Source organism: Canis lupus, chromosome 13 (assembly GCF_048164855.1).
Source record: "Canis lupus baileyi chromosome 13, mCanLup2.hap1, whole genome shotgun sequence".
Lineage (NCBI taxonomy): Eukaryota > Metazoa > Chordata > Mammalia > Carnivora > Canidae > Canis > Canis lupus.
Genome location: NC_132850.1, coordinates 16291805 through 16306682, shown reverse-complemented (window position 1 = coordinate 16306682; position 14878 = coordinate 16291805). Strand labels below are relative to the sequence as shown.

At 40.8% G+C, this 14878-nt stretch overlaps 1 long non-coding RNA gene and 1 pseudogene across 4 annotated transcripts in view; both read left to right on the top strand.

The window, feature by feature from the left end:
- Positions 1–14878, top strand: part of LOC140602638 (uncharacterized) — a 67089-nt gene that overhangs the window by 43235 nt on the left and 8976 nt on the right. The gene's annotated exons all lie outside the window — the stretch shown is intronic.
- Positions 2145–7414, top strand: LOC140602636 (creatine kinase B-type-like; annotated as a pseudogene).

Genomic DNA, 14878 nt, shown 5'->3' with positions numbered 1-14878 from the left:
GACACTTGGGTTGCTTGCATGTCTGAGCTATTGTAAATAATAGAAAACCCTGCTTTATAGATGACTTGAAATCTATAGGACAGTACATTAGCTCACTAAATCCTCACAATAACTCTGGGTCATAGGTACTATTACTATCCTTACTTTACAAATGAGAAAACTGAGACTCCAAGGTTGAGTGGTTTGTCCTAGATTACACATTTCTCAGTAACCAGGGGAACCTGGATAAAAACCTAAGTAAAACTTCCTAATATAAGATAGTTCCCACCATGTCCTAAGACAGGGCTTCAAAATCCCACCAAGTTTTCCACTGATTGATTTTATCAGAAAACTCACTGTGCATCCTTTATGTGCCAGCCTGAGCTAAATGGCAGGAACACCCAGTAAACAAACCAAAAAGCCCCTGCCTTCATGGGCTTCAATTCATAGTCTAGTAGGGAGATAAATATAAGAACAGACACTCTTTCCTAAAAATATTTTCGCAGAGGGTGATCATCACTTTAGTTTCCTGTCATAAGACACTGCTTTAAAGTCTTCAAGGAAATTTGTCATTCTAAATCCAGATTTTGTTTAAAATATAAATTTTAATCTACGATGGAAAGGGTTTGCTAGGCAAAGTTCAATTTTAACCCAGCCCCTGTTCAAGTTATTAAAAATTACAAATAAACTTATCTAGTAGAACTTTACCATGTTTGGGGATATATAAATGTAGGGAGATAACTGTATAAAAAGGTATATAAAGTTTGGACAGCAATGTTCATGAAAAGACGGACAACTAAATCTTTTCTTTTGTTCAGAGAAAATGCTCATCAACTGTATCTGAATTAATGGCAGGGAATCTGTGATAAAACCACAGAATGAAAGTTAGCACCATTTAACCTCCCTCCCTCCACCCACCTCAGCTTTTTAGAAGTTTGGAAGGAAGGCCTGCAGGGTCATTAAATTCTCTTTGTGGTAGCAGGATGGATGTGTTAGTCTCAAACCATCCATAATAGATGGGTGTCTAGTCTAGCCTTAGAAATCTATTCATACGGTGATTGCTACACAGCCTCCCTCAGCAGTTAAGTGTTTTTAGAATTTTAATATTTATTAAATCCAAGCCTCATCAACTTATTTCCAAAGCCCAGATAATGGCAGGCAAGATCTGTTGGAATTGATTCGTCACCTGTCCATCCCTTGCCAGGTTCTCATCTTACATGCCAGGCACTTTCCAATGTCAAACGACTTCCTTTCTCTTAATTGCCAGACTTTCTTCTACTTAGTCTTACATCACCTCAACTCCCTCCCCCTTCCCATTTGTGCCTCACCTCTTCTTTTCCTGGGTACTTGATTCTGTCTCAGAGCAGGAGCACTCCCGATTCTAGCTGCTGGATTTTGCAACTTTTCAGTTACCTGCCTTACTTTTTCTGAACGGTAATGCTTTAGGCATAGAATTAAAATATCTAATTGTGTGTCACTGCTGCTGGCTAAGGGAAATTGATGCCTATTTTGTAATGTTACATTCATGAGAATTAATCTAGCTTTAAAATTTTTTACTCAGTGATGCTCACATTACAGATTTAACCATTTTTACACCATTTTTGCCTGTGTATTTCTCTCTTCCTCATGCACTTATGTCCTGGTCAGCCCACTTCTCGCATTCTCTCCACTTTATCTTTTTCCTCCAGCTGAAGATATACATGTATAGGAGAGGTATATTTGAAGATCTCAGAATTGAAGTTCAAGAGGGTACAATGGAATGATTGAGGAGCAAGGCAAGGAGTGAGGGCAGAGTCCATTGAGGAGACCTATAGAATAGGTGGAAGGGACACTCAAAAAGGTAAGGTGATCCCAGTGAATAAAATTCATCCTGAGAGTCCCATGGAGGAAGTAGCATTAACCCTGATCCCTATTCTCCTCAGGGAAGTGCTTTTTTTTTTTTTTTTTTTTTTAATCCTATCCTAGAACCTCAGGTAAATTTCTCACTTCAAGTATCTGGAAGGAGTGATTGAACCAGAGTCATCTGTCTTTCTCACAGATAAAAGTGGCAGGTCTGTCACTTCTGAAGGGAAGGTCTTAGGAGAAGAGCTCAGCTCCTCTAGTTTCTAGCCTGCGGCATCATCTTGGCTGTATCTGGGAAGTGGGAGATAAGAATACTGTTTCTTATCTATAAAACACTGTTCTCTGGCTATAGATCTAATTTAGATTATAATCTCCTAGAATCATGTTTAGCAATACTACATAGAAAAAGGCATAAACCATGGTATCCGATACATAGGTTCAATTTTCAGCTCTGCCACTCACCAGCCGTATGACTTAGAGAAAGTTAATCAGTCTCCCAAAGTTTTCTCATGAGGATTAGAGTACCTACATCATAGATTAGAGAAGGAATTAAATTAGATGATGTGTGAAAGCTTCACAAAACTATGAGGGCTGAGACTATGCCAATTTGCTCCCCATTTGTAGTTCAATGGCTGGCACAGAGTATGCCCTCAATAAATATTTGTCACAACTGAATGAGTGAGTAAACACTTAACAAACTGTAGCTGGATATCCCATTGTCCAGGCTGATTTAGCCAGAACCAGGCCTGACACAGTCTTAAAAAAACAAAAGTTGCTACATCAAATCCAGGGATAGTGGCACACTAGTCTAATGTACCTGGGGGATTGCATTATGTCCCATGAGCTAAAAAGAGACTTATGTGAAAGGAAACTTTCAATAGTATTGGTTGTGCCCACTGAGTTTAATATAGTGCTTCTCAAAGTTTAATGTGTCTCCAAATCACCTGGGGATCTTGTTAAAAAGCAGACTTTGTGCCATCTTTCCATGCTGTCATAATGATGCACAACAGTGTCGCGACTGATGCTCTCCAGAACGTCAACAATATTGAAAAGAGACAAATAGTAGCTTATTAGGCCATGCTCCAAAGTCATTGTCCAGTTTCTAGCTGTCATGCTGAAGCATGGTTACATTGGTAAATTTGAAATCACTGATGATCACAGAACTGGAAAGCTGTTGTGAACCTCGTGAGGTTAAACAAGTGTGGAGTGATCTAGGATATGATACACAAGAGTCGCCTGCGCCGCGCCCAGAGCTGCCAACCGGCGAGCGCTGCTTCCCCGCGCGGCCACCCGGCTGCCGCCCGCCACCGCCATGCCATGCCCTTCTCCAACAGCCACAACACGTTGAAGCTCTGCTTCCCGGCCGAGGACGAGTTCCCCGACCTCAGCGGCCACAACAACCCCACGGCCTAGGTGCTGACCCCCGAGCTGTATGCGGAGCTGTGCTCCAAGAGCACCCCGAGCGGCTTTCCGGTGGACGACGTCATCTAGACCAGGGTGGACAACCCGGGCCACCCCTACATCATGACCGTGGGCTGCGCAGCAGGCGTTGAGGAGTCATATGACGTGTTCAAGGAGCTCTTTGACCCCATCATCGAGGACTGGCTCCGCGGCTACAAGCCCAGCGATGAGCACAAGACCAACCTCAACCCCACCAACCTGCAGGGAGGAGACAACCTGGGCCCCAACTATGTGCTGAGCTCGAGGGTGCACACCGTCGCAGCATCCACGGCTTCTGCCTCCCGCTCCCCACCCCACCCACCCCCATACCCACACTGCAGCCACAGTACATCTGAGAAGCTCCCTGTGGAAGCTCTGTCGCGCCTGGACGGCGACCTGGCCGGTCCAGGTCGATGAGCAGCAGCTCATCGATGACCACTTCCTCGTTGCCTCGTGTCGCCCCTGCTCCCGGTCTCGGGCATGGCCAGCGACTGGCAGGACGCCCGTGGCATCTGGCACAATGACAATAAGACCTTCTTGGTGTGGATCAACGAGGAAGACTACCTGCGGGTCATCTCCATGCAGAAAGGGGGCAACATGAAGGAGGTGTTCACTCGGTTCTGTAACAGCCTCACCCAGGTTGAAACCTCTTCAAGTCAAAGAATTACGAATTCATGTGGAACCCTCACCTGGGCTACATCCTCACCTACCCATCCAACCAGGGCACAGGCCTGCGGGCAGGTGTGAACATCAAGCTGCCCCACCTGGGCAAGCATGAGAAGTTCCCGGAGATGCTCAAGCGTCTGCGGCTTCAGAAACGAGGCACAGGTGGTGTGGACACAGCTACTGTGGGTGGCATCTTTGATGTCTCCAACGCAGACCACCTGGGCTTCTCAGAGGTGGAGCTGGTACAGATGGTGGTGGATGGTGTGAAGCTGCTCATCGAGATGGACCAGCTGCTGGAGCAAGGCCAGGCCATCGATGACCTCGTGCCTGCCCAGAAGTGAGGTCCCAGCCCGCATCTGCCACCACCACCAGCCCCACTGCTTCCTAACTTATTGCCCCGGCAGTGCCCGCCATGCACCCCTCTGATGTTCACCACTTGGCGGCTGAGCCCTTAGCCTCACTGGAGAGACTTCTGTCGCCCTTGGTAGAGTTTATTTTTGTGATAGCTAAGATGTTGCTGATGCTGAAATAAACTAGGGTTTCGGCCTGCAAAAAAAAAAAAAGAAAGAAAGAAAGAAAGAAAGAAAGAAAGAAAGAAAGAAAGAAAGAAAGAAAGAAAAAGATATACAACAAGAAAAACGGCAAAATAACCTGTTCCTATGCCCTTGGTTTGGTTTCATTATACTGATACTGGTATCATGAACTATGAAGAGACAAGATTAAAACACACAGGAGGGAAAATCCTGGAATTATTTATCTAGGGATGTAATACATACATGCAAATAAATGTCTCAATTGGGAAAAAAAAAAAGGCATATTTTGATTCAATAGTTCCAAGTAGAGGCCAGACAAGCTCCTTGGTGATACCAGGACTCCTGGGTTAGGGGCCTCATTTTGAGCAGCAGGTCAACAAGCTTTTTTGTTAAGAGCGAGATAGTAAATATGGTAGCTTTGTGAAATGAAATGTATGTTCTCTGCTGCTACTACCCAACTCTGCCAGTGTAGAACAGGAGCAGCCATAGACAACATGAAGCAAATGAGTGTGCTTATGTTCCAATAAAAGCATATTTAAAAAAACCAGGGGCAGACTGGATTTGGCCTGTGGGCTATAGTTTGCCTATGGCTGATCGAATATGGTTAAAATCAGTATGTCATTCTTATAATGAACATCAGTGAGCTTGTCTCTTGAGCTCCCAATAATTCCTTCATACATGATAACTTGCCCTCCCTATAGATCCACACACCCCCCACCCACAATCTATATGATTTCAGGAGCATAGCACCTACTGCCAGGTTCCCACAACAGGACTCTGACTCTAGACTCCAGCTGACTGGTTCAGAGTAGGTAGTGACACAACTCTAAGGGGCATGATTCACATCCTATTCTATAAAATGTGCTCCATGGATGACTTCTGCATAGAAAACAAGGTGAATGGCAACTTCTAGAGTTGTGCAACTTAGCTGAACTTCTCACCTGATGAAGTAGGCTACTCATAGTCTTTCCTCAAGATTCCGGTACTGAGTCTAGGAGATTATGTCCTCTGAAGGAAGAATATGTAAGTGGAAATGGAGCCCCTTTTTTAACCCTGTTGATTGGGATACAAAGAAATTTAGTAGTGAAAAGGAATGAAGAAAATATTCAGAGGGAAACAATGGTGAGAGCTGGTGAGAGGGCTTCCCAGGTTCTTGGTAGCACTATAGTGCTTGGCTTCAGGCATTTCTGAGGTCCAGATGCATCTTTGCCCTTGGAGTCTATGAAAGGACCTGTATCCTTATATAAATTCATTTTTCTTTTGCTTAAAATCCAATAGAATTCTGTTAAATACAAGCAGCAGTCCTAATGGCATTAGCTAACAAGAGTACTTCGATCAAATTCAAATTTGGTAGGATTTTTTTTTAATGTACAGATTATTTTAAGAGGACATATTTTTGTTTGAAATTGGATCTCCCTGACCATAGAGTATGTTAAATTTCATAAATATTAAAGTACATCTGTATTCTAGTGAGCTATATAGTACTAAATAATTTTGGGGGGTGCCTAGGTGACTCAGTTGGTTAAGCATCTGACTCTTGATTTCCACTCAGCTGATGATCTCAGGGTTGTGAAATGGAGCCCCGTGTTGGGCTCCATGCTAAGCGAGGAGCCTGCTTGAGGTTCTCTCTCTCCCTATGCCCCACCTCCAAACTCCCACTCTGCTCACATGTGCTCTCTCTCTCTCTTTCTAAGAAGAAAAATAAAGAAAATAATTTTGTCAGTTGTATAGTAATTCTCAGCCACTTGCCCTTCAGTTATAGTTCAGTGGCAGAAAGAAAAAAACAAACAAACAAACTACTCCTTGGGGCAGAAAGGGTTTATTGCAAGGTATCTACCTGCTGAATCAGGGAGTCATCACTAGTAGCCACAAGCTTTGGAATCATGCCACCTTTTCCACATCAGGAAGCTACCTGCCAAATGAAGGAGCCATAATCTCTGCTTCCAGGTCTAGACCAAACTGCTTCCCTCTAAACCATCAGGACCAGCAAGAAAGATGTCTCAAACTTTCCCTTTCTTTCCCCTCTTAACTCAGTTCATTTTCAGGTCCTAGGTGAATGCATTTGATTGTTGGAACCCAAACCTCATTCAAAATCCTAGCAGCAAAGGAGTCTGGAAAATGTAGTTTTAAGCTTTTCAGTTTTCAACATTCCAGGGAGATACACTATAATGAGACTAGAACAGATGTTTAGTAGGCCAGTCCACAGAATCAGCCACACCCCTAATTGACCACACAGTTGTAAAACAAAAATTATATTTTTGTGAAGGAAATTTAAACATGAGTAAACAAACAATAACACAGTAGTTCATTGCATTTGTCAGACTGATGCTAGCATAATTCAGACTTTCCCTATTTTTGCCAGATAGTATTAGTTATGCATTTATTCCTACTTAGGCATCTGGAAAAGCTCTTAACATCTGAATGATTATGATGAGTAAAGTGATTTATTCATTCATTCATTTATGCAACAAATATGTTTTGAATGCCTGCTAAGTGCCAGGCATTGCTTCTGTGCTGTAGCTACAACAGGGAACAAAGGATGTTACATCTTACCAGGTCAAGATTCCCTGTGAAAATTCCCTCCATCCTCTGTGAGGCTGAAAGGATTCAGGAGGTTCTGTTGACAGAGGCAAAAACAAAGCAATTACATTGGTGGATGGCCCTCCAATATTTGGCCTTTAAACCCCAAAGGTACAAACATTTGCTCAAAGGATGCCAAGACATGTTAGCCAAATTTATTGACTTAAAAATCGAGTAAAAATCTATATTTAATATTTATTTTTTTAGAAAGCTTCTCTTGGCCGCCTGGGTGGCTCAGCAGTTTAGCGCCACCTTCAGCCCAGGGTGTGATCCTAGAGACCGGGGTTCGAGTCCCACGTCAGGCTCCCTGCATGGAATAGAGCCTGCTTCTCCCTATGCCTGTGTCTCTGCCTCTGTGTGTGTGTCTCATGAATAAATAAATAAAATCTTTTTAAAAATTAAAAAATTAAAAGCTTCTCTTGACCAAATATCATCACTATTTGATGATCCTTAATAATTTTATCTTGTCTGCTTTCCTTTACGCCACCTAATCTTTGGTAGTTTATAGTAGAAGAGCAAGTATAATTAATCTTTCCTTGTATTAACTCAGTTAAACACCATCTTTCATGGGTCAAATATTTATGCTAGTCTGTTTGTATTTTTTACTCCAATTTATATTGATGAAAAACTCTATAAAGTAAAATGCAGAGAAAAGTCAAAACAAAGTTCAGACACCTGTTAGAATCATGACTAATAAAATTACTGATTTGTGCCAAATTAAAAAAAAAAGGAAAAAAGAAAAAAAACAAAGAAGGGTTCATAAATTTGCTGATTCATTCACTAAAGTATTTATTGAAAACCTATTCTATTAGTTATCTATTGCTTCATAGCAAATTACCCCAGAGCTTAGAGGCTTAAAACAACAATAATCATTTCTTATCTCTCAGGAAACAACTTAATGGGGTGGTTCTGGCTTAGATTCTCTCATGAGGTTATAGTCAAATATCAGCCAAAATTGCAGGTATCTGGCTTGACCAGGGCCAGAGGATCCACAATCAAGGTGCCTTCCTCCTCTGGGTGGCAAGCTGATGCTGGCAGTTAGTGGGAGGCCTCTGTTCCTCTCCCTGCGGGCCTTACCATAGAATTTCTTGAGTGACCTCCCAGCAGGGCTTGGCTTCCTCTCAACAAGTGATCCAAGAGTAAGAAAGCACCAGGAAAAAGCTATATTCCTTCTATAACCTCAGAAGTCATATACCATCACTTCCACCACATTCTGTTAGAAGCAAGTTATAAGGTCTGGCCTATATCCAAAAGAAGAATTAGACTTCCACCTTGGAAAGGGAGAGTGTCAAAGCACTTGTGGACATTATTTTAAAACTACTATACCAGTTTTGTACAAGTACTGGAATAAATGCAAGTACTGGGATAAAGACCATGTGTAAGTCTTCATGGCACTTAGACAAGAGGAGGAGAGAAGCTTTAATTAAATGAGCACACAAATGTGATAAACTCTGTGAAGGAAAGGTACACACGGTGATGAAAGAGAATAACAGGGGAACCTGGGGTATACTTGAAGTGTGATGTTTTAGTCAAAATCTGAAGGATAAATAAGAGCATTCCAGGCAGAGAGAAGGGCATGTGCCTCTTCCTGGCAAGGAAGAACATGGCGGGATGGAGGTTTTAAAAGGTGACTGTTCAGTCTGTAACAAAGAGGGCAATGAAGTGAAAGGAAGTTGGAGAGAGAGGCAGGGACCTACCACAAGTTGAGCTCTGGGTCCAAGTGACTGTTCCATGTGAACCCGAGGGCAGATGCCTTGGGCCATCTATTCCCCCCTCTGCATACTACTTCTAGGCCAGATGCATGTGAAGCTGCAGAGCCATACTACCATATTGTTGCCAAATCACCACAAGAAAGCTCCCCACTATGCTTGGCCGGTGTGTACTTCTTTTAACCAAGAAACTCTCAGGCTGTATCCCATCCAAAAGGACCACCTTAACTTTCTAACTCTCCTTCCCACCTGTTCTCTACATCCTCTCAACTGACTCAGCCCTCCTTCCTTGCCTGGCTCCCCAATCATTCCTTTGTATCTTCCTGCACTTCCATTCTGAAACCTACAAACCTCCTTAAATACCTATATCCCCAAGATTCTCTTAGACTGGAACCTTCACCTTCTGCCTAAATTGAAGCCTAGTGGCCCCTTGGGAACACCACATCCCCCAAAACTTTGTCTCCAACCTACTGTCTACTGAAGTTTGGAAGGTGAGATCAGTATTCTTTCCACCACACAGCTTCCAGTCCTTTACTATCTTTCCCTCTTATAAAATAAAAATTATTGTGCCTTTGAAGTTTCACCCCATCCAACTATACCACTTTCCTTTCCTCCCAAAAAACTATCATTTTTCAGCCTCTTGATCATGACCTGTCATTCTCTGAAGGCTTTGGCATGTGACTCAAAGCTTCCTTTCCTTTACAATTTCTATTGCCCTTCTGGGCAGTACCAGTACCCATTTAGCAAAGCCATTCACTATCCCTGGCTCCCAGTTTCCTTGACTTCCTCATTGCCAGTGACAATTTTCTTCATTCCATCTCAGCCTCCCATGTTCATGGTCACACAAAGACCTTGTCATCATTGGAATCTAACCACCTCCTAAATAATGTGTTCTAACATCTCATTCTTGAGAGGGCAAATATCACAGTGCCCTCTCATTCCAGCTCATTTGTTTAAGAATCTCCATGGAAGGGATGCCCGGGTGGCTCTGTGGTTGAGCATCTGCCTTTGGCTCAGGGCGTGATCCCAGGATCCAGGATCGAGTTCCGCATTGGGCTCCCTGCATGGAGCCTACTACTTACTCCCTCTGCCTATGTCTCTGCCTCTTTCTTTCTGTGTCTCTCATGAATAAATAAATAAAATCTTAAAAAAAAAAAAAAGAATCTCCATGGAAGCCATTCTTGGCTTTATTGGGACTTCCAACTAAATAGTATTCCCCATTCTGTCCATTCTTGTGTTTCCTTCTTGGCCTTAAACACGATCCATCTTTGTGATCATTCTCTTGCAAATACCCTCGACCTCTCTGCCACTTTTTCCTGGCAAGAAAATAATATATCTTCATGGGTTCTGGGACCTGGTATCTTCCTCTTTTGCCATCTCAGAAAGCTTACTCTTGCCATTACCCCTGCTCTCACTCCCACTTTACCTTTCCTCACCCCAACTCCATCTCTTTAACTTCTCCCTCCATAGCAGAGACTGCTAACTGTTCACCAAACCTGTTTCCTCTTCTTCCTGAGCACATAACTAGACTAAATTTCCCAGCCTCCCTGGCACTTAGGTATGGTGTACTGAAGTGATATGTGCTACTTCTAGGCTAGATGCATAAAAACATCCAACAAATATCATCCATGTTCTTTCCCTTTTGTTGCTTGATGCAGACAAGCTTGGAACCAGAGAAGCCTTGTTGACAATGGGTGAGCCACAAGATGAAGGAAAATCTAGGTCCTGAAGTGCCATTTGAAGGAGACCTAACTGCTTTAGATTTTAAGCTATCAAGACATAAACTTCTATCATGTTTGAGTCATTATGAATAATTGGGATAGTTTATATAGCAGCTGCTTTATCTTAACTAATACATATTTTACTGGATTGTTACCAATCAAACATGGGCTCAGCACTCCAACATGGGCTAGGACCTTCCACATAGAATAGGAAATCCCTCCCTTTTTTTTTTTTTTTTTTTAGGAAATCCCTCCCTTGATATAATATCCTCTTAACAGCTACTACCCTCACTACTTCATCAAAATTTTCTCACCAAGGTCATCAATTCCCTCCATATTGCTGAGTCCAATGGACACTTTTCAGTGGCCATCTTATTAGATTTTTCAGCAGTATCTGACTCAGCCAATCATTCTCTCCTTCTTGAAACACTTTTTCATACTTTCTGTGGCAACACACTCTTGGTTGCTCTCCTACCAACCATCTACTCTTTCTTCTTCGTTGGCTCATTTTCCTTGACCTGAGCTCTAAATGTTTTTATTGCACTTCTCATCTCACTCAAATGTTTTTCCCTAAACAATCCCATCCACATCCACACCTTTAATAACTAGCTATGTATCAACTCAAATTTTTATCTCCAACCTAGACCTCTTTTCTAAGCTCTGAACCTCTGTCTAACTCATTTCATGACATTGAGCATAGAACCAAGCATCCAGGCCCAGAGACATGAGAGTCCAAATCAAACAGAATAGATTGGACTAGTTGTGGATAAGATGAAGAACCTGGAGAATACACTTTAATAGCCCCTAGAGTACACAGCCTGGATGGATCACTGTAAAGGACTAATGAAACAGAGACACAGTAACAGCTATTTTATTTCGTCCTTTGTCGATAATGCCCTTCCTCTAAATCAAAGAACTGATTCAGCCTACAAATCAGACTTGTAAATTTCCAAGAAATATTTAAATAATAGAGAATTTGTTTTTTAAACTAGACATTTGGGGAGGTTTTAAACATTTGAAATTCTTTTTTGTTCGGTTAGAAACATTAACTTGTATTATGTATAATTTTATTTGTTCAAGATTACTATATTTTGTATATTATGTTTTAAAACATCTTAACTTCAAAATGAAAATTACAAAATCACCAACTTAAACTTTTTAAATTATTTAAAATATTTTAAAAATGGAGCCAATAAGCTACAGAACCTTAAGAACAAAGTATTGTTTGCAGTAAAAGCAGTCAAAACTCACAAATAAAAGATGATGTCAATTTAGCAAAGTAGATGTAATTCAACTATCATATTGAATCCCCCAGTCTACTCGAGTTACTCTTTAATATCCAAATACAAATTACTCAATAAATTCTCCACAGAATGTAGAAGTTTGTGACTTCCCAATGTTTTGTATATCCTTTGGGAAGGACTCATGTTTTCCTTCTCACTGATTCTCCTGTTCTCCAACTCCTTTGCTCATGGTTCTTCCTTAGACCTAGCTTTCCCATCTTTTCATTTCTTTTCTTCACCGCTCTACTCTGAGGTGCCCAGGCCTATTCCCCTAGTTGTCCCAAAACTCCAAATTCCTCTCATTTCTTGCTTTCTTTGGCAGACCAGTTCTGTTATCTCCAGTCCACCTCTCCTCCAGGCATTTCTGGGCCCTCCCAAAACTCATACATTGTTTTCCTCAACAATAAGAACTAACTATCTGTGCCATGAATGCTATTCCTGTCCTGAAAGTGAAAATGAGCCATGATTTTTTTTTGAAGAGCAATTTTTCCCAGTACACAGAGAATATCATTTCCTTAACATCAACATATGCCTTTCCTCTGTACCTCAGTATATACTGTTCCCTCTGCCCAGAACTGCCCATACACTCCTCCCAATTCCCCTCATGGCATATACAACTTCAAATCTCACTCAGGCATCACTGTGTTCTACACCTGATATGTGATTGCTGACTGAATAAATACATTAATTATGTCTTTTCAACTCTCAAAAATAAATGGCATTCATTTCCAGAAAAGATCTTCAGGAAAAATAGACCAAAATTCACTTGGATTTAATCTAAAGAGTCTTATATTCTTTTTTTTTTATTGGAGTTCAATTTGCCAACATATAGCATAACACCCAGTACGAGTACTTAATGGGTCTTATATTCTAAGCTACCATTGCCACCAGTTTCTGCTTTTTCTGCTTTGTCTCTAAAATTTTTATTGGTTGCTCCAAGTTGAAGATTAGCCAAGATTGGAACATGCTTTTCTTTCCTTCCTCATATTCATTAAGTCCTTTAATTGATGCATTTCCAGAATGGAGCATGCTGCTTGTCAGAAACCCAGCTGCTTCCCTGTGGTCTGTGCAACATTTTTTTAAAGACCTTTCTGGCACATTGTCATTTGGGCAACATTTTTAAGTTTGCATTTCTGCTTCTGCAAGTGGAATAGCTGCAACAGGAGCTATTGGTTAACACAGTGCTTTCAGTTTCTTTCTTTCTTTCTTTCTTTTTAAGATTTAATTTTTTGAGAGATAGAGAGAACACACAAGCAAGGAGAGGGGCAGAGGGAGAGGGAGAAGCTGACTCTCCACTGAGTAGGGAGCCCAAAATGGAGTTCGATCTCAGGACCCTGGAATCATAACCCGAGCCAAAGGCAGACCCTTAAGCAGCTGAGCCAAAGGCAGACACTTAACCAGCTGAGCCCCCTGCTTTTAGTTTCTTAAACACTCTTCTCTAGATTGTTTAGAAAAGGGCTGCTTTCACATTGGAAGTAAGAAGCAAATTAGAGAAAGGAATGCACACATTCATTTAGATTCAGTCTTAAGGGGGGAACAGATAATGCAATATGGCAGTGATATTATGATAGTTATTTATTATGCTATTAGTTCTATTCACCCAGAACATTCCTATGACCATTACAGGTTAACAAAGCAAATGTTTCACCAGCCTCAGTCTTCTCCAAAATGTCATATCAATAACCTGTAATGTATTGGGTGTTTTGTTGTTCCCTTTTCAATACATTATAAATGTGAAAGATATCTATTCTCAATATGTTTATCATTTCTTGTTCCTGAAAACGTTTTATCTATTTATACCACAATACACAGAGATTCTTGCCTTTTTGCTTACACAGATTTTATTATCTAGTCAAAATCTGACTCTAAAAGAGGCTTATTCAAACTTGACTGTTGAGCAAACAGGAGAATATACAAGGTAGTGATTACTACATGGACTTTGGAATCAACAAATGCCTCTACATACTGGATGAGTCATTTTAATTCTATGAACTCTACAAAGCTATATTATAAAATGGAGGGACAGCATATTAACTACTTCAATTAATGACTGTAAGAACCAAATAAGATAAGATTTGTGACATAGCAAGCATAGAGCCTGAAACACAGCAGGGGCTTAAACAAAAGTTACCACCATTACTACTACTACTACTACTACTATTGTTACTATTGTCGTTGAGCCCTGTCATGCAATTTTATTAACTATATATTTTTTCCAGTTTCATTGAGAAATAATTGATATACATCACCATGTATGTTTAGGGCATACAGCATGATGGTTTGATTTATGTATATTGTGAAATGATTACCACAGAAAGAGAGGCAGAGACACAGGCAGAGGAAGAAGCAGGCTTCCTGCAAGGAGCTCGATGGAGGACTTGATCCCAGACCCCTGGGATCACACCCTGAGCCAAAGGCAGATGCTCAACCACTGAGCCACCCCAGGCGTCCTTATTGTGGTCCTTTTAGAATCTGAAAAAATTCTGCTGTTCCAAATACCTCAAGGTTCTTTATCAGTTTTGATCATTGGCATCCCAGAAAAATGTATAAGCAGTAAATACCCTTTTTTCATAGATGATTTGTTCATAAAATCTTGTATAAAAGCTAAATGTATGAAAATTTAACTTTATCAAGGAAGGGAAAGAGATCAGATCTATCTTTAATAAGCAAATATATATGTAAATATATATTTATGTGTATGTATAAATATATATAAATGCATATAATCTCTATATCTCTGATGATATATTTCCAGCATTTTTAAACTATTTTTTAATTTTTTTCCCTTTAAAATCAACACAAAATGAACTGAGTTAACACTAATGGGCATTCAAGTGAGAATAAAGAGTCAGCACTTTCAGGTTAACCAGACGGTAGCCATTTTATCTCAACTGCAATATGTTTATAAGACATACACATTTGATCACCACTACCAACAATTTCACCTTTTCATTTTCCATTTACTTATGTAAAATATCAGCAAAATGCACAAAAAAAATTCAGTTAGGCTAACAGTGCTGTACCCACAAAGATGGCAAAAATCAAACTGTTGCTTGATACATGCAATAGATCAAAAATGTTCACTTATCAGCAGATGTACAAACATTCAAAATGTTTTATTTAGA